Genomic DNA, 20,232 nt, shown 5'->3' on the forward strand with positions numbered 1-20,232 from the left:
CTTCAATAGAATTTTTTTTTTGCAAGTTGATTGATTCTACAATGAACTTTTCTTTTACAAATAGTGTCCTATTCAAGTGTAGTCAGTACAGTGCCTTGGATCACAATTGCCTTGAGTCTTTCATGTATTCAGTGACTTATAATAAGGTTGTGCATATAGTTATGGCATGAATTATTGTTAATTGATTTCAGCGAATTCAAGATTAGCTACCTTTCAGTTTTGAACTGAGGCTCGTACTGCTGTAGAAATAGCTATTGCCACTGCCATCCATTCTCCCTATGACAGCGAGTTAAATGAGAACCAACTCAACGACCTGAAGTCAGACAAGAGTTGGTTAAATTTTTAGTGGATTTTTCTTTGTATTTCATGCCATAAATATCCAAATTATACGTAACAGTGATCCACTTCTAGCCACAAGGTGCTCACAATTCATATTGAACCTAATGTTTTTAAAGGTGGGAGAAATCAGGAACCTAGGAAAGTAAAAAATAGTGATGTTTAATGCAAGTTTATGCTTTATATGGTTAAATGCTGGGATTTAGCTTTGTCAAGTCTGAAATATATCATCTGATTAATGACAAATTCATAACTTCACTCATTAAGTCACATGCGTGCTGTAGTTTGGAGGCCATAACGATGAGGGAGAAGATGGTTTCCCTCCAATTACGCAAGCCCTTTTACGGTTAAATAAGGGTATGCACAAACTGTCACGGATTAACCTCAATGTAAATAAAAAGCGTCCAAAAGGAACTCAATAAAATGGTTTCCCTCCGGTTATGTAATCCCTTTGGTGGTTAAATAAGGGCAAGTACAAACTGTCGCGGATAACCCTCCAGAGGAAGTCAAGAGTGCCAGCAGCTGGACCGCCGAGGCGGTAAATTTCCCTCCTGCACTGTCCTCCAGCTGGCAGTGCCCTGAGAAGTACTATCTCGGATAGGGGAAAATGCACTTAAATTTGTCAGAAAAGGTCATCCGAAGGTGTGACTGTGAGAGGGCGTATTGCAGAGTCCGTGCAGTCCCCGCGACAGGTGCACGCGAACGTGCTTTAGGGATGGGCTCGAGGCCCACATGGCTCAGGTGAGGGGCGCGTTGCGGCCTGGCCAGCCCCGTGCTTCCGCAGGTGCGGCCGTCGGCGCGCAGGCGCAGTGCGCGGACCGGGGCGCACCGCCTTTCCGAACGCCCCTGGCCCGCAGTCTACCGCGAGCCGGGGCGGACACCCGCCTCCGCCGCCAGCCGGGGCCGCAGCGTTGTTCTCCCGGGTCCCAGGTCGCAAAATCGTCCGCCCGCCCCCGCAAAAATAACATGTGAATACCCAACGTAGACAGAGCCTCCTCTTCCTCGCCGCCGCCATTTCCAGAAGTTTCCAGTCACTGCCACGGCCATGGTCGCCGCAGAGGGCGAAGCGGCACCCGCCGGCCCGGCAAGGCGGCGGCGCCTGCGCGTCTCCCTCGCTCCCCTAGGCCCCTCCCTTCTGGGGCCGGTGTCGGCGGAGGGGAGGCGGCGAGGCGGGTGGGGTCCGCACCCCCGCGTCCACTTGGTACGCCCCGACCCCCGGCTCGGGAAGCTTCTCCCGGCTCCGCCAGAGCGGCGAGTCGCGGCGGGCCGCGGCGGGGAGGCGGGCGGAAGGGGCGGCGGGGCCGGGGGCGGAGCGCTCACGCCGCCCGTTCCGTGCCCGGCGCGTCACGTGCCCGCGCCGCGGCCAATCGCCGGACGGCGCCGTCCTGGGAGCGAGCAGGCTGTGGTGAGGGGCGGCGGAGACCGGAGATGTTTTCGAGCCCGGCCTTGGCGGCGTTCGCGGCGGCGGCGAAGACCACGACAGCGACGGCGGCGCCGAGGCCCTCGTTCCGGGGGTAGACCCTCCCGCGCCGGCCGTGCCTCGGGTCCGTGCGGGCGAGGGGGGCGTGGCGACAGGCGAGGAGGAAGGAGGGGCGCGGTTTCAAGCCCCGGCCCCGGAGCCCGGGAGGAGCCCCTCAGTCGCGCCCGCTCTCGTCCCCTCCCCCGAGCGAGGTAGGGACGCGCCCCGCCCTGCGGCGCCGCGCTGACAGTACGGGCTGCTCCGCCGGGAGCGCCGTGGCCGCGGCGCGGCGGGACCTGCTCGAGCGGGGGGCGGGGGCTCCGCGGGCGGCCGCGCCGCTCCCGGAACATGGCGGGGCCGCGGCGCGTGTGCGTGCGAGGGAACGAGGGAGCGAGTGTGCGCGGCCGGTGGGGCGCCGCCGAGAGCCGGCGGGGTGGGGGCGGGGCGCCCCCAGCCCGGGGCCGCGGGTAGGCAGCTTCGCGGCGGGGGCGAGCCGGGCCCCGGCGTTCTCGGACTCTCGGGCCGCCGGGTTCTTGGAGCTAGTTCGAGGGTAACACGGTGTGACGCAGCCTCGAGGTTCCCAAAGCGTTGAGTAAACGGTTGTACAAAGAGGTCACCGAAGCCCAGCTGACAGCTGTTTTAATAATAACAGTAAGAAACAGTTTAGGAGGGGAAGTTGACACATTTGCACCCGTAGAAACCGTAGGAAACATTTTAAGCGGTGTTAGCTGTCGAGAGTGTAATTTCCACCCTGCGGACGCAGTGAAAGGGGTCGCAGACCTCGGGATCTTTAACACTAAGGAATCGGCTCTAATCCTGAAGTTGAAATGAACCTGAGTTCTCAGTCATGTGTCTTTTTTTATTTTAAAACGGTTTGTGTAAATTATAGAAGAAGGAGAACTGGTGAAATAGCTATTTTAAAATAAATTGACTGTTGATTAAAAACATATGCTCATATAGGCTCTTAAAAATCTTGGGCACTGATCTGTTTCAGTTTCTTCAGTCGTTATACAAAGGCTTTCCTGGAGATTAGCTCAGAACTGGCAGAACATGTGCTATATTGGTGCCAAGTGGCTTAAAAAACAAAATGAGATCGTGTCGACTGTGTAAGATCAAGTCGTTGTATTAGCTAAGCTTGTTGGGAAAAGTCTTTAATTTGGGCTAAACGCAGAAACATGTAAACATTCGAAATGTTTTATAGGCAAGGGGGGGAAGGCTTTACTAAAAGATCTTTTATAGTCGACACAAGCAGTAACTAAATTTCTAAAGGTCTGCAGACGGTTGACTGAGTAAGGTCAAGCCTAACTATTCGCGGTATGTATTCTATTTTAGGGACAGGCAAGGTGTTAAAATGAAGTTAAACTAAGTATTCATGGAAGGAAAAGAGCAGGATGCCTGTAATGTTCTTAATCTCTCTGGTTTCCATAGTTGTTAGGATGGTTTTATGAACAAGCAGAGCTGGGAAAGTGGAAATCTCTGGGTGTGTATTCCAATGAAGACTATTTGAAGCAGAGTAAAGAAAATATTCAGATGAGGAAAGAACTTAGTAGGTGGAAATACATTGTGCGGTTTTTGATTTTAGTTCTTTAATACCAGGAAGGGGGGAAAAAAGCTTGAATTTTGTTTGGAGACGAGCGCCCAACTGGTGGAATGAATTTAAAAGGAAGATGTTTTTATCAAATTGTTTGTTACTTTTTTTTTTTTTTTTTTTTGCTATAGAAGTTGCTGAAAAAGGTAACTGATAATCTTCGAGGTAGACTGGAGAAATAGGGATATTCGGAAAACTCTTCATTGGAAAAGAGGTTTTTATTCTATGGAGTAAAAATGTTCAGTTTCTTGGCATGAGTTGACGAGTAGTTAAATTTTCTGTAAACCATTCTTATGTTTTAAGAGCATTGTTTCAGGCTAAAAGGAGAATGAATAGTGAGATTAATCATTTCCATCGTAGTCCATAAAAGGTTTAGACAGCTTTCTGTATATAAACTTGATGCTACTGAAGCAGCATCTATCAGATGGACATGAAGAATTTATCCAGTAATTGCAGTAGGTTGCTTAATAGCTAATGACACCACTTTCTGACTTGGAACTTGTTGCGGAAGGTGACATCAACATGTATTTGTAAAATGCTTGTACTCTGTAAAGGTTGTAGTTTAGAGATTTATCCTTAGATCTGGAAGAGACCTCAGATTTTCTAATCCGTTTCCCTCATTTTACAGATGAGAAAATAAAGGCCTGGTAAGGGGAAATGACTTACCCAAGTCAGCACAGCTAATTAAAACAGTCTGTGGTTTGGCCTAGAGATTTTTTCTTCTGAGGACGCTATTTTGCTTCTTTCTTTAAGAAGTAGCTTTATGGAGTAGTGGAAAGAACAGGCAAATAAAAGTGAGAAGGCCAGGGTTTAAATTCTTGATTTGTCACTTCCTAACTGTGGTTTTTGGCAAATCATACTTTCAGAACCTTGCCTTTGTAAGCTGTAAAAGATAATTTTCCTACATAATTTACAGGATTGTTTGATGGAACAAATGTGATTACATATGGAAAGCACATTATATACTATAAGCTTTTATCTATATAAAAAGTGGTGATATTATTTTTAAAATAAATACAGTTTTCTACTGTATTATCTAAGGTGTCTAGATCCCTAGGTTTTTGCTTAGCCTTAGCTTCATTGTTTTGAGCACCTGCTGTTTTACAGATTATAACTCCCTGTAGATACATTTTCTGATCCCTACTTAGTTCTAATCTTAGTAAAGCTTCTTATGAACATTTTAAATATTGCGGTTGTTAGAGCCTGACTTCCTCTGGAGAATATGAAGTTTCTTCATATAGCATTTGAAAACATTCTCATATACACTCATGCATGCATAACCTGTTTCTTCAACAGGCAGTGGCTTTTTAAAAGTAATAGTGAAAGTATCTTAGTAGCAATGTTAATTTGTTGCTAGTTTCCAGATAATGGCAATAGCAGGAGGTAATTTCCTTTATAAACTCAGCTTTTGAGTAGTTCATGTTAAGGTTATCTTGTCGATCTAAAATGTAAGTGCAGAAATGTTAAGACACTGTTGACTTTTGCTGTTAGGTTTAAAGACCTTTTTCTTTTAGTGCTTTAAATCGATAATACTGGGAACATCAACATCGCAGTATTGTAGTGTTACATACATGGATTATTTGTAACCTTGAAGCTAAAGGTTATGATAAACATTTGCTGAGCATGTAGAATCTGCACGTATCTATGTTCAGAGTTTTAAGTGAAATATTTCAGATAATTTTCATAATAGCCCTGTAAAACAGATACTGTGGCTGAGGAAAATGAGGCTTTGAACTGTTATGTGGTGTACAGATATTAACAGACCTAAAAAAGTGACAGACTCTGCCGTCCCCATTCTTAACCATTTCTCTGTATTCTACCTCTAAGAGTGTTCAGCTGATTTTGAGAGGTTTTAGAGCAGTTTTTCTTAAGTTTCTGACTTTGTGAAAAATTGGGTGGGGGGCAGCATTCTACCTTTTACTATGTTGTTTAAAAACCAAAAGGAAAGAAAATACCTTATGAGAATTGTGGGAAACAGTCTAGCAAGCCTTTTAATGAGATGCTGATGTAGTTGGGTTTTTTAAATGTTAGTTGTCAGAAGCAAATTAGTCTCGCCAGCAATAGGAGGACTACAGTTGTTAACAGTACTAAGAGGCTGTTCTAACAGACTCCACCTTGATATTGATGTTCATTGTTCTAAGGAAACATACTTTAAACAGAGTGACTGAAGGAAAAAGATAACTAACCAGATTCATTTGGGACTTTTATAAAGGAATAGATCCAGCAAGAGTAAATATGAGTTTGTCCATGTTAGAAAATAGCAACCAAAACTAGGTGTTCTGTTTAGTGGAACCCTCCACAATTCTAAGAAATTCAAATTCAAATTTAAGTTCTTAGAGAATTAGGTTTAAACACAGAAATGCTTCCAAATTGAGGTAAATAGAAGAGGTAAATTATGAAGCTGCAAGTTGCAAAATCATTTCTTTTTCTTCGGCTTTTAAAAATTGTGTCTTTTTTTTGGTGGGTCCCTTAATATTTGTTTATTGCACTAAAATTGTTTTACAATATGTAGTAGTTTACATTTTGTTTATCAGTTTGTATTTGGGCCACAATTGGGGGAGATACCACAAATATTAGTGATAAATACTATGTTGTTAAACTACCTTATTGCTTGAAAGAGTTGGGAGAGTCCTGTAGCTTCTTACATTTCAGATTGTTGTTCTTCCTACATAGGAGTTTTGTTGGCATTCTGACTTCTAATAGAGAACAAAAACCATGTGTGCGTGGCTGTCTCTTTCTAGAAATAGCTGTAGTAACTCACGATAAAAGATAATAGTATGTAAAAAATTACAGTGTTCTGTAGTTCATGAAGTACATTTTATATCCGATCTCTTGAATTTCACAACTACTCTGAGATCAGCAAAAAATCCGCTAATCTGATGGTATTGAACCATGGATAGGATCCAGGTTAAAATTCTCTGGAGTAATGCTAGACTCCTTTGAAATGCACTCGTGAAAGAGAAGCATTAGCAAATCTGAGAAAGAAACACCTACTTTTATTCTCTTTTCCCCCAAAGCCGCATTGTACACAGCTTTCTTCCATTCTGTTCTACCACTTCTGAAACTTTAACAAGCAGGGTAGAAGTAAATACTAAAAACATTCTTTATACCGCTTTAATCAGTGCTGGTGATTAATGATGTCACTTAGATGAGAAAATTTAAAATTTACAGAATGTTTCCTACCATAATTTGCACAAAAATATTGTAACTAGGAATAAAGCCTTGGCTTATATTCTAATGTTAGGTTCTAAAGTCTTGCAACCTCTGAGTTAAAATAAGTCCTTTTTACCAGAGTTTAATTTTGACTATTTGGAAGTTACTTGGTGATCAAAGAAAAGACCTTTTATTGAGCTTTAGTACTCTAGGTACTGTTAGATACTTACATATGTGTTATTTTAATATATGATGAGCACAGATATTTTACATATCTAGTTATGAAGAAAGTTCAAAAAGTTGTTACTGGAATGTCTTCAGCTCTAGATGCTGTTACTCAAGAACTAACTTGAAATTTGTGTTATACAAATGTAATTTTATTACTTTGAGAAAAATTTTTTCTTAAGATCAGCCCAATTCATTTGTAGATTGATAGTTGAGGTGATCACACAGTAGTGGTTCTTCAACCTTCAAAAATTATCCGTGTCTTCCAGGATTCATAAAAACATCCCAAGAATGAAGATGAGTGTTCTCTTTAAGCTGCAGTCCAACAGGGCAAAAAAAATACCTCTTTACCTTCTATTTGTGCTCACGCTGTTGAAAGTAAACAAATTGTTGGTTGCCAATTAAAATTTGTGTCGTTACATTTAAGTTATATTACCTCTGTCATTTTACATCCAAGGCTTTCATCTTTAATTGTGGTATGAAGGATTTGATTTTAGCTACAGGAATTTGGATCATTAGCTAATACATGGAGAAATAATCATTTGCATTTTCTCTTCTGTGAATTGATACTTCATATCCTTTGGTCAGAGGCATAATTACAGATGTCCTGTGATTGATAATGGTCTCTCCACATAACTTTTCATTCACTCTTTACCATTACCTTGTGAAGTTTATCTTGTTGCCATTATACAGATGAGTTTAAATCAGTGTCTGTATTGCTCCTTTACAAAACTGCACCTTCAAAGAAGCTGATATTATTAAGAGGAAAAAAAGGTAAAATGATAGATAAAATTTGAGCCTTTGTGGCGAAAATAATTGTTTTGTATTATGAATTTTTACAGGGAGTCAAAGTTCTTGAATGATCCAGTCTGACAGTGTGACAGATTATCTCTGGATATTGAATATGAAAGTAACCAGAATTTCTTTTATTTTTCTGTATTTTCAAGTTTTGCCACAATGAACTAATATTATGGATATAATCAAGAAGGTTTTAAACACTGCATGCTTAGTTAACAAATTTTAAATAAATATTTCTATGAACGGTATTGCATTTAGCCTTGTTGAGGCAGGAGTTTAGAAAAATATAAGCGAAGACAATATCATAGGTTTTTTTTTTTTTTAAAGGATTTACACTCAGTGAACAAAACATAGACATGTGAAATAGGTGGACAGTATTATTGTTTAGTCATTCAAATTGCTTTCTAGTTGGTGTAGAAAGGAACATGGTGAGCCCTCGGGGGGATGTGGATAATGTCTGTCTTGTTCATTGTTGTACGGTAGATTCCATCACAATGTAAAGGATCACCCCGATGCTAATGACAGGAGGATGGTCTGACTGGCAGAAGAGGATGAACTGGGACTAAGGGAGAAAAGATGGGTAGCAGATGAAAAAGGCCATGATTGCTAGGAAGAGGGGCTTAATAAAAATTAATTTCCAAGGTGGGGAGTAATGTAATACAGATTTTCTTAGAAAATAATTCGAGGTCGTATAGAATTCATATAGGAGACAAAGAGATCATTGAAAAGATGCTTAGGTTTTAAGGTTTTAGGTGCCAACGCTAAACACATATCTGAAGAAGACATTTTCTTCTTGTATGGAGCTTAAAATCTAGCTGCGAGAGATAATTATTTAAACAAGGATCCATAATTACAGAGGTTCTGTAAACATTTGGAAGTTACATTGCAACTTTTTTAGTGAAAGAACCTGTGGCTTTCAGGCTCTGAGATGGTTCTGTCCAAAAAAGACTAAGAATCACTGACTTGGAAATTTAAGTTGAATTTTTGATGTAGAACTGTTACATTCTTAAATAGTCCTAATTTGTGTTTTTAGGCATTTATTTTTTATAGTATATTTCTTTTCATAGATAAAGTTGTTTAATATCAGTATCATCAGTGAGATTTGCCTTTTTTATCCACAGTTCATAACATTTACATGATTATATTTCGGGAAATGCTTTATTTTAAAAATAAAACCAAATACATATGTATTGTTTGTCATTGGGGTTGGAGTTTCCATAGTACCACACTTTTCTTGTTACTTACTTACAGCTGTTAAAATACAGTGAATTTACTATGCTTTGGTCCCTTGGTACCATATTTCTTTTTTTTGCTGTGTTGGGTCTTCGTTTCAGGACTTTCTCTAGTTGTGGCAAGCGGGGGCCACTCTTCATTGCAGTGCGCGGGCCTCTCACTGTCGTGACCTCTCGTTGCAGAGCACAGGCTCCAGACGTGCAGGCTCAGTAGTTGTGGCTCACAGGCTTAGTTGCTCTGCAGCATGTGGGATCCTCCCAGACCAGTGCTCGAACCTGTGTCCCCTGCATCGGCAGGCAGATTCTCAACCACTGAGCCACCAGGGAAGCCCGGTACCATATTTCTTATTATTCTCGTCAGCATACTTTGGCAGGGAAACAGTTTATAATCCTAAATTTCCCTGACTAAAAGAGCTACCAATAATACTACTACCCTAAGTCAGTTTAGAGCATGTTTTCTTTTAAATGCCCTATATGCGGTTATCCTGAATTCTTTTTTTAATTGAAGTCTGGTTGATTTACAATATCAATCATATTAGTTTCAGGTGTACAACATAGTGATTCAGTATCTTTGTAGATTATATTTCATTTAAATTTGGCAGTTGTCCTGAATTCTTGTGCAGAGTATAGCAGGTGGGTTTATGTTGGAGAGTGTGCAGGAGACAGAGGTAGCAGGTCAGGACTAAAGGCACAGACAGTTCAGCCCTGGTGTGAAGTTGTATGGAAGCTACAACTTTGGCTATAGTTGAAGTAGTGCTAATAACCCGCCTTATTGTCGGGTCAGGGTGGGAATGATGTGGTATGTGGATTAGAAATAATACTTCCATAAGTGTTGCTCTCTTGGGCGGGGTACTGATTTCAGTACCTCTAATTGCATAGAGAGTTTGGGTGTAGATAAAGATGATGTTCAGCATCTCAGACTTACATTGCAGAAGCCATGATTATCATAAACTATTCTGGTTTTTTATGCCATGTCCTTTATCTCAAATCTTTTTTTTTTTTTAATGTGCCACTATTCAAACTGTACCCAGTTATCTAAGCAATTAGAAGTCTTTTCCTTTCGTTTAAGGCTAAAGCATGTACCTATCATTTTTAAAGAAAGCCATCAGGACTTTTCTGGTGGCGCAGTGGTTAAGAATCTGCCTGCCAATGCAGGGGACACAGGTTTGAGCCCTGGTCCAGGAAGATCCCACATGCCGTGGAGCAACTAAGCCCATGCGCCACAATTACTGAGCCTGCTCTCTAGAGCCCACGAGCCACAACTACTGAAGCCCGCGCGCCTAGAGCCCGTGCTCCGCAGCAAGAGAAGCCACTGCAATGAGAAGCCTGCATATCACAACAAAGAGTAGCCCCCGCTTGCTGCAACTAGAGAAAGCCCGCACACAGCAGTGAAGACCCAATGCAGCCAAAAATAAATAAATAAACACTAAAAAAATAAAAAGAAAGCAAGCCGTAAAAATGAGTTAGGGCATTAGTTGGGATTAAAGTGTGAGTAGTACTGAGAATGCCACTGGACGTATGATCTGTTGAGTAGATTGGCTGCTTGTCTTTTGAGGGGCAAAGTAAAATACTAAAAACTTTTTAAAATTTTGAAATATTTCAAATAATTTAAAAGGTACAGAAGATAGCATAGTGAGCACCTTATACCTATCACCAGCCTTAAGAATTACAATTCAGTTGAATCCCCCTGTATACCTTTCCTTGAGCCAGTTCCTCACTTCCCCAGGCAAATTCCTATCTCCCTCTTTGCACAAACTTTTCCCAACAGTGGATCTGCCCTTTCCGTAGACCTGTGTAGATTTGTTTCTTTATGCAAAGTTCACCACAGTGGCCGTTTCCATTTCAATTCTATTACATATTTTTGCGATCCCTGCCCATTTAATTTATTTATTTACGTATTATATTTATATTTTTGGCTGCGTCGGGTCTTAGTTGTGGCACACGGGATCTTTTGTTGCAGCGCTCAGGCTTCTCTCTAGTTGTGGCGTGCGGGCTCCAGAGCGCGTGGGCTGTGTAGTTTGTGCCACGCGGGCTCTAGTTCAGGCGCATGGGCTCAGTAGTTGTGGTGCGAGGGCTCAGTTGCCCCACGGCATGTGGAATCTTAGTTCCCCGACCAGGGATCAAACCCTTATCCCCTGCATTGGAAGGTGGATTCTTTACCACTGGACCACCAGGGAAGTCTCTCTATTGCATACTGTGTATAACAGTAAGAGCAGTCTCACTAGGGGAGTTGAAAATAAGATTTGTATACATGAGGTAGAAATCTACCTTAAAATCTAGGCAAAGTAAAGACTTAACTGCACTATATGCAGAACAGATTGGCAAAGTAGATGTGAGAGTAACCTAATGAAATAATCATTTTAGGAAGATAAGTCTGGTAGCAGCAGTGTGGAGCAGTGGTCTGAAAGGAAGTGTGAGTTGCTAACTCATTTTGACTGGCTTTTTCCCCTTCTAATTACCCTATGTTAGTGAGATTTTGTTCTGCTTCCAAACACTTTGTTATTTTGCAGGAAGAGAAAGGTGTTGGTGGCAAAATGCTTAATTATGAGTGTTTCTAGTTTTCAGGCTTTGGGGGATTGCTCTTGCCCCCTTTTAGAATCTGTTGACAGTGAAGTGAATACGTAGTGGTTGTTAGTTCTCTACTTTCAGTATTGTAATTTTTCCACCGCCCAGTGCCAGAGATGCAAGTCAAGCTGCCTCACCATTTTCTCTGGGCCGTTGCAGCCCTCTGCTGGTCTACGGAAGTTGCACATTTAGAGCCGTGTAGTGCTAGAAAGAGGTCAGTAAACCCAGCAACTCATTTTTAGAATCTTAGAACCTTAGAAGTCATTTATGTCAACTCCCCATTGCAGATGAGTATTTTATATGTCGACCTTTACATCTGGAAATGAACGTATATATAAATATATTTACATACTGAAGGCAAATAGATCATTGTAAACCCAGCTGCCTGTATTACTTTCTTTAAAAATTCTAAATGCATTGTTAGAATGTGATCCTTTATGGTCCACTGTTTGACAGTGGCAAAAAAATCTTTTTACCACTAATCTCTTTGGTAAATATTATCTAATGAAGTAATGAGAATTTTATTTTTAAAAAATTTGAGGGCTTCCCTGGTGGCCCAGTTGTTGAGAGTCCGCCTGCTCATGCAGGGGACACGGGTTCGTTCCGCGATCCGGGAAGATCCCACATGCCACAGTGCGGCTAAGCCCGTGAGCCGTGTTCGCTGAGCCTGCGCGTTCGGAACCTGTGCTCCGCAATGGGAGAGGCTACAACAGTGAGAGGCCTGTGTACGGCCAAAAAAAAAAAAAAAAAAAAAAATTGAGGTATTATTTAGTCAATATTGGAAGATAAATACAACAGATAAATGCTAATTGTTTCTTTTAAATTATTTTCAAAGCATTTTTACTTCTTGTTGCTGATGTCATTCTAGCCTCCTTGCTCTTGCTGACTATTCCTTCCCACCTCACAGTCTGGTCGTTATAATTGAAGTGGTCTCCGTCTCTCCTGTAATTCCTCTTTAGTCTGTCTTCCAGAGTTTCACCAATGGCACTTCCCCCCGCCCATGGCACCTTTTTAAACATGCTGCTTGAATTGTGTCACTGCCTTTTTTTAAAGCCTTAAATTGCTTTTGTCATCATAAAGATCAAACAACACAGTGACAAGGTGTTTCATGTTGCTCCCTTCCTCCTCTCTTTAGCCTCATTTTCTACCCTATTGTGTTTCAGTTTTTGCTATCCCTTCAATGTGGTCTGCTATCTTGGCATGGGCACGTGTAATTTCTTGGTCTGGAATACAATCATCATTTTCTTGTGGGAAAGTGTTATGGAATAGCTGCCAGAAAACATTGTGCTAAAAATCAACCATGGCTTACTTTGGGAACGTATGATATAGCAAGCATGAACCCTTGGTTGTTTATATTTCAAGCAGTTTGGCTGCCTAAATGTTACAATATTTTATACTGTTGGTTTACCTTTGTGGAATTTTGAAGGTAATACACACATAGAGCTAAACCAAATCGACTATTTACAGTGCATTTACTTGGTATAGTCTTCTAAGTTAACCGCCATGCTCAGCTTTCCGAAGGAGATAATATATAGCAACGCTAACCCAAAGTGCAGCCTATATTTACTGGATTGAGCTTCTGTCCTGAATCTTTTGCTTCCTTTCCTATTCTGATGGCTGGGTTAGAAAACATAAAACACATGAAAGTACCTTTTACCTCTTTCCTTCTTCCTGTCTCTGAAGTAGTTCTCTCACCTGCCATCTCATTATTTTTTCCCCTTGGATTCTAACTGGAACACTGTAGTTCTCCAGAGCAAACCAAGTGGAAGTCGACCTATTTTATTATTTTTTAAATTTTTATTTGTAGATTATACAAGTAGTACATGCTCATTATAAAAGTTAATATAGAACTGTATAGGGCTTCCCTGGTGACGCAGTGGTTAAGAATCCACCTGCCAATGCAGGGGACACGGGTTCGAGCCCTGGTCCGGGAATATCCCACATGCCACGGAGCAGCTAAGCCCATGGGGCCACAACTACTGAGCCTGTGCTCTAGAGCTCGTGAGCCACAGCTACTGAGCCTGTGTGCTGCAACTACTGAAGCCCGTGTGCCTAGATCCCGTGCTCTGCAACAAGAGAAACCACCGCAATGAGAAGCTTGTGCAACAAAACGAAGAGTAGCCCCCACTCGCCACAACTAGAGAAAGCCTGCACGCAGCAATGAAGACCCAACACAACCAAAAATAAAAATAAATACATTTATTTTTTAAAAAGTTAATATAGAAGTGTATAAAATAGACCGTAAACATTCCTTAAGGACTTTAAAAAATTTTGTCTTAAGGTAAAAAATATTGTCTTAAGGGCATTGTTGAGGACAGTTTATTTTAAAGGATGTGGATGTTTTCATCTTTTTCATGCTGTTGGTTAAATTTGTGATTTTGATGATACTAATTTCTTGGTCTGGAATACAGCCATATTATTCTTGTGGGAAAAATGTTAATGGAATAGCTGCCAGAAAACATTGTGGTGAAAATCAACCATGCCTAACTTTGGGAAGGTATGATAAAGCAAGCACAAACCCTTTTCATAGACTGAATTCTCACTTGAATTGTTTAAGTAGTTGAGGTGTTAGGGAGGTACAGTTAATATCCCAGAAGCATGACCATTTACCGTGAGGCCTTTTCTGTTATTTTTTAAGACCACTTTTTAAGTGTGAGGGAATTAAGCTTTTGGTCTTTGTGCAAGTAGGAAATGTTTAGTATTTATGTCTAATGGTTTACTTTTTTTCCATGGGGGAACACAGCAATAAGGATGTCATTGTTTAGTACTTTAAGCTATCATTTTTGTATTCATAGAAAAATATAATGGAGTGGCATTGTTCTGAACATCTTATTCTGGAAAAATAGGAGATCTTCAATGTTATCTAGCCTAACTTTACTTTCAAGAGAAACAAATACTCAGAAGTGATGAAAGTCAACCAAAAAGTCAGTGGTAGATCTCAGCATAGAATCTTGGACTTCAGGCTTCCAGATCAAATCACAGAGAAAATAATAGTCACTTTCCTAACTGAATGACTCTTTTTTTTTTCCTTTTTTAAAGGATGATCTCCATGACCTTTATTTATTTATTATTTTTTAAAGTAACCATTTTATTTTATTTTAGCTGCACTGTGCTGCATGTCGGATCTTAGTTCCTCGACCAGGGATCGAACCCACAACCCCTTCTGTGGAAGTGCGGAGTCTTGACCACTGGACCACCAGGGAAATCCCTACTGAATGACTCTTAAGGGTCATTGAATTCTGTTGCTGTGATTTGGTCCTTTACTAGTTACCTTTTTTTCTCAAAACAATTTTGGAGGAAGCATTTTTACCCTCAGCATAGCTGCAGCCCAGTGGAACCTGGAGCAGGAAAAAAGTTAGCAATTTCCATTCCGTGCTTATGGTTCTAGCTTTACTTTCTTTAAGTAGGATGTAAAATTGCTGGTAAATTTAGAGGGCAGCATTTGAATATTTTATATGCACCAAGGACTAAGTATGCTAAGATATTTTATTTACTTCTCATAGCCTTATTATTTGAGTATTACCATTTCATAATATAGATGAAGAAATTAAGATTAAAAATTTTAAAGTAAAAATAAAATTAAAAAAACTAAGATTAAGAAATTAAGTGCATGTTCTGGGGACTTCTGGACTATGAGGCAGACTGGGGATGCTCCCTTCTTTTTTAGTAATGTATACGGAAAGCTAGATAAAAATAAAATATTTTAAAAACACAGCTGAGCTTGAAAGCAAGAAAGAGGAATCTGAAGGTGCCTGAAATGGAAAAAGAACTCAAAGTCATAATAGGAAGCAGAAATTGAAGCCCTGTCCTATAAAGAAAATAGACAGATACCTTCTTAGTGTGTGAGCTTTAATGCAGCCCTGGAACCCACAGGCCCAGGAGTGGCAGGGAGCTGTGCCCAGACCAGGAAGGGTCTGAATTATTTATGAATGGGGCCTAAAGAAAAGTCTACCAGCCTAGGGTTATATTTCCTGGTGTGTCTTCTTCTTATCCTTTTATCGTCAACCATTTTAGTATCCTTTTTTAGTCTCTTTTACAAAGTATGTTGCTGAATCTTATTTTTATCCAATCTCAGAGACTCATATTTTTTAATTAATGAGTTTAATCCATTTTCATTTATTGTAATAAATGTAATAAATTTATTGTAACAGCACAAATATTGGAATTTATTTACATTCTATTGACATATTTCTATTCATCTTCCACAGTTTCTTCATCTTATAAATATATTTTTAAATATATATGTTTTCTTTCCTCCAAACAAGAGAAGTACTGTAACCACTTTCTCACTTTCCTCTCATCTCCTCCACCCCACCTCCTACCCCACAATGTCCCAGCAGCCATGTTGACCTTTCTTAGAATTTTATTTCTGGATTGTTAGGGGTATTCTTCAAGCATCCATCCGTCTGTCATTTTTGTTTTTGTGTGAAATATTAGGTTTATTAGGTTATTTACTCACTTTAATTCCCATACATCACATAGTACTCATAGATTTATTTCAGTTATTTTTTGAGTGCCTACTTAAAAGCAATTTTCAAGCAGGGTGTTTGTATATATACATTCTAAGGCCTTTTTATGCCTGAAAATATCATTTGTTAACCCTCACTTTTATTGTTTTTAATTTTTATTTTTTTTTAACATCTGTATTGAACTCTCACTTTAAAATGATAGCTTAGTTTGATTAAAGATTTTTGGTTTGAAATTTTTTCCCTTAACATTTTGAAATGTTACTACATTGTCTTGCCTCTGATGTTGCTTTTCGTAACTTCTGATGTCAGTTTGATTTCCTGTGTGTGTGACCTGCAGTTCCTCTCTAGAAGATTTTGAAATTTTTGTTTATCTTTTTCAGTTTATAGTGTGTCTGGGTGTAGTTCCTTTCCTGTCTTGTTTGGCCCTTGAATTCATATTCATTGATTCTTTCATTCCACAAATATTTATTGGAAGTCTACTGTGTGCCAGGTTGTATTCCAGACACTTAATCTGAGACCTTTGATCTTTCCTCATTTCTGGAACATTATTGGTAAGTTTTTCAAATATCTTTTCTTCATTTTTTTTTCTTCTGGGAATTCTGTTATATGGATTCTGTTACTTCTAACATCCCTTTTCCATCTCTTAACTTTAATATTTTCCTTTAGAAAAAAAATTCCCTCTCTGATGCCTTCTGCAACTATCCTCTGCCTGATCTTCTAGCTCACTAACTCATTCTTTGGGTTTTTCTTTCTATTATTTATCTAACCTGTAGAGTTGTTTATTTCAGTCATTGTACTTTCATACTCTGTATTTCTTCTTGGTTCTGTTTAGTCCTTCTGCATATTATCACTCTTCGCTTATTTCTTTGAGGATTTAAAAGGGTTTAAAAATTTCTTCAGTCGTCTGTTCCATTAATTCAGCTTCATATAGATGGTTTAGTTTGAGTTGAGATTTTTTTCAGTGGGAAACCAACAAAAAAATTAATTAAGCAGGTCAGTGGTAGTATCTGGTTTTTAGTTTTAAGAGATCTGATCACTGCTTGTAGAAGGGGTGTGTGTGTGTGTGTGTGTGTGTGTGTTTAAGAGAAGGAGGAAGGGAGGAGTAGGGTAAGAATGGAAGCAGGGAGATAATTTGCAGAGTTTTTGCACTAGCCTATTCAAGTGATGGTGGCTTGGGGCGGGTAGCAGTTGATGTGGAAAGAAATGGATTTAATTTGAGATATGCTTTAGAGATGGAGTCAACATTTCTGAATTTTTGGCTTAAGTGATGGAGGGTGGTGCCATTTACTGAAATGGTGAAGATAGGTAGGTGAGGAAGTTTGACAAAATTAAGAATTCTCTATAGTATTATTTTGGTTTGATATGTCTATTAGACATCCATGTGAAGATGTCAAGTAGGCAGTTGGATATACACATACAGAGTTTTAAATGAGGATGAGAGGTACGGATTTGGAATTGAGTAGCACTTCAGTGGTATTTAAAACCATGGGATTAGGTTATTTAGGGAGTGTGTTAGAGAGTAGAAAGGGATCCAGGATCAAGTCCTGAGCTACTCCCAACATTTAGAGTTTCTGCAGAAGAGGAGAGGTCAAGAAAAAAGGATTTTTTCATACTTTTACTGTAAAAAGGTACTATACTTTGTTTAGCCACATTTTTACAAATGAATATTTAGATTTTTTTCTCCAGTGTTTTGGATACACGTAACATTTTAGTGGATGCCTTTGTATATTATCTTTGTATATTTGTATAGTACACCTGTAGGGCAAATACTAAAATTGAATTATCAGGACAAAAGTCTGTGCATTTGTATTTTAATAGTTTTGCCAGATTCTTCTTCAAAGAGGCTATCCCAGTTTCATTGCCATCAATAATGTATGAGTATTCTGATTTTCCTTAATCCTTGCCAACACAGCCTTAATCCTTGTCAGTCTTCTAAATGAAAAGTCATCCAGTTTTAAAATTATGAGTGAATTTGAATACTTCTATATGTTTACTCAACATTTGTATTTCTTGTTCTTAGAACTGCCTCCTCAAGTCATATTCTCATTTTTTTATTGATTTGTTTTTAACTCTTTGACTGCTAGTTCTTTATCATATGTGTTGCAAATGTTTTCACTTGTCATCTGATTCCTGTTTATGACACTTGCATTTCTAGTTGAAAATTTTTATTTAGGACTTCTAAAAAATGACTTTTAGCTTTTATATTATGTTTTAGGAAGATTTACCCTATTTTAAAGATTTTTTTCTTAGTATTTCTGTAGTTTGATTTTTATGTTTATTTCTTTGACCCAGGTGCCAACATTTTTAACTTGTCAAATCTAAAATTCGTTTGGTGAGAACTGGCAAGATAATTTTGAAGAAGAAAGATGAAAGACAGAGTAGTGAAACAGACGAGAAAGCACAGAAACAGATTTGGGTATATAAAGGAATAAGATTGTTATTAAAAACTAGCATTACAGGGACTTCCCTGGTGATCCAGTGGCTAAGACTCCACGCTCTCAATGTAGGGGGCCTGAGGTCGATCCCTGATCAGGGAACTAGATCCTGGATGCTGCAACTGAAGATCCCGTTTGCTGCAACTAAGACCCAGCACAGCCAAAATAAATTAACAACAACAACAAAAAAAGAACCTGTACAGCACAGGGAACTCTACTCAATACCCTGTAATGGCCTATATGGGAAAAGAATCTAAAAAAAAAAAAGATTGGGGCTTCCATGCAGGGGGCACAGGTTCGTGCCCCGGTCCGGGAGTATCCCACATGCCACGGGGCGGCTGGGCCCGTGAGCCATGGCCGCTGAGCCTGCGCATCTGGAGCCTGTGCTCCGCAGTGGGAGAGGCCACAATAGTGAGAGGCCCGCGTACTGCAAAAAAAAAAAAAAAAAAAAAAAAAAAAAATTGGATATATGTATATGTATAACTGATTCACTCTGCTGTACACCTGAAACTAACACAACATTGTAAATCAACTATACTCCAATAAAATTTTTTTTAAAAAACATTATTACAGATAGATAGGAAGAGTTAAATGTTTAAAAAGGAATTAAAGGGAATAAAAGAATATATTTTCTGATATTGGAGTTGAGATGGTGTAAGCCTAAAAGGAGAAAGGATTCATAAAGAAAATACAGGCATAAAATGTATACTTGATTGTACATTGTATTTATTATTTATTTATTTTTAAAAATTATTTTATTTACTTACTTATTTTTGGCTGCATTGGGTTTTTGTTGCTGTGCATGGGCTTTCTCTAGTTGCAGCGAGCAGGGGCTACTCTTCATTGTGCACAGGCTTCTCATTGCGGTGGTTTCTCTTGTTGCAGAGAATGGGCTCTAGGCGCATGGGCTTCAGTAGTTGTGGCACGTGGGCTCTGTATTGGTGGCTCGCGGTCTCGAGTGCATGCTTGGTAGTTGTGGCACATGGCATTTGTTGCTCTGTGGCATGTAGAATCTTCCTGGACTAGGGATTGAACCCATGTGCCTTGCATTGGCAGGCAGATTCTTAACCACTGCGCCATCAGGGAAGTCCCTGTACATTTAAAAAAAGTGGTGTTTATCTCCCCTCTGAGGTATTGTGATTCAGTAGCTCTAAAGATGAAGCTAGAGTCTGTATCTTTAAAAAAGTGTTCTGCTTTGCTTCTGATAATCAAGCAAGTTTGAATTACCAAGTGGCATGAGCCTAAAAGAACAGCATATTTTGAGTAAATTGAAATGTTGTAGAAAAAGTAATGTCAATCAAGGAGCACACCTAATCAAAGGTACAAATAATGCCAACACAGATTGATCATCTTTAACTTTAACTTAAAAGCCTACTTAGGGTTGAAGTGAGGGAAAGAAAGCATTTGATAAACTGTCAGTTTGTTGCATCTGTGTTATATTTCAGTTAGATTTTAATTTTTTAATCTGTATAGTCTGTATTTATCCATTACGAAGTTTTGGTGTCAGTGACTGTTCTGCTTGTTTTCTCTTGGGGGTTTTGTTTTGCTTTGTTTTCTGATTTTTTTTTTTTAACTTCTGCTTATTGTAGCTCAGTCGTAGGAAAGTTATCTCTCTTCCTGCCCCCACTACCGTGGTAAAAATGCATTCTTAGGCTCAGCGGCCATGGCTCACGGGCTTAGTTGCTCCGCGGCATGTGGGATCTTCCCGGACCAGGGCACGAACCCGTGTCTCCTGCATCAGCAGGCGGATTCTCAACCACTGCACCACCAGGGAAGCCCAAAATGCATTCTTAAAGGAGGAGTACTCATTGCCAAGTAACTCCAGAGCTGTGGTAAAGCCGAGTATATCTGATCGCTTAGTTGGGAAAGACTTGTTGGCACACTTGGAGTTTGATCCCTTCTTGTTTTGTAGATGGAAGCGAAAGACAGAAAATTAGTGGATTGCAATCCCCCTACGAAGAATTTTCAAATC

The 20,232-nt window shown here is 39.8% G+C and overlaps 1 protein-coding gene across 4 annotated transcripts in view; it reads left to right on the forward strand.

The window, feature by feature from the left end:
• Positions 1-1,687: 1,687 nt before the first annotated feature.
• ANKRD12 (ankyrin repeat domain 12) overlaps positions 1,688-20,232 on the forward strand; it is a 114,609-nt gene continuing 96,064 nt past the window's right edge. For 2 of the 4 annotated variants that reach the window (XM_067014573.1, XM_067014574.1), the window contains exon 1: positions 1,698-1,880. The gene's annotated coding sequence lies outside the window, so the exon portion shown is untranslated. Of the gene's footprint in view, positions 2,008-20,232 lie in introns of all 4 variants that reach the window. The other 2 variants (XM_059041237.2, XR_010836734.1) reach the window with 2 other exon arrangements.

The sequence above is a fragment of the Kogia breviceps genome, chromosome 15 (assembly GCF_026419965.1).
Source record: "Kogia breviceps isolate mKogBre1 chromosome 15, mKogBre1 haplotype 1, whole genome shotgun sequence".
NCBI lineage: Eukaryota > Metazoa > Chordata > Mammalia > Artiodactyla > Physeteridae > Kogia > Kogia breviceps.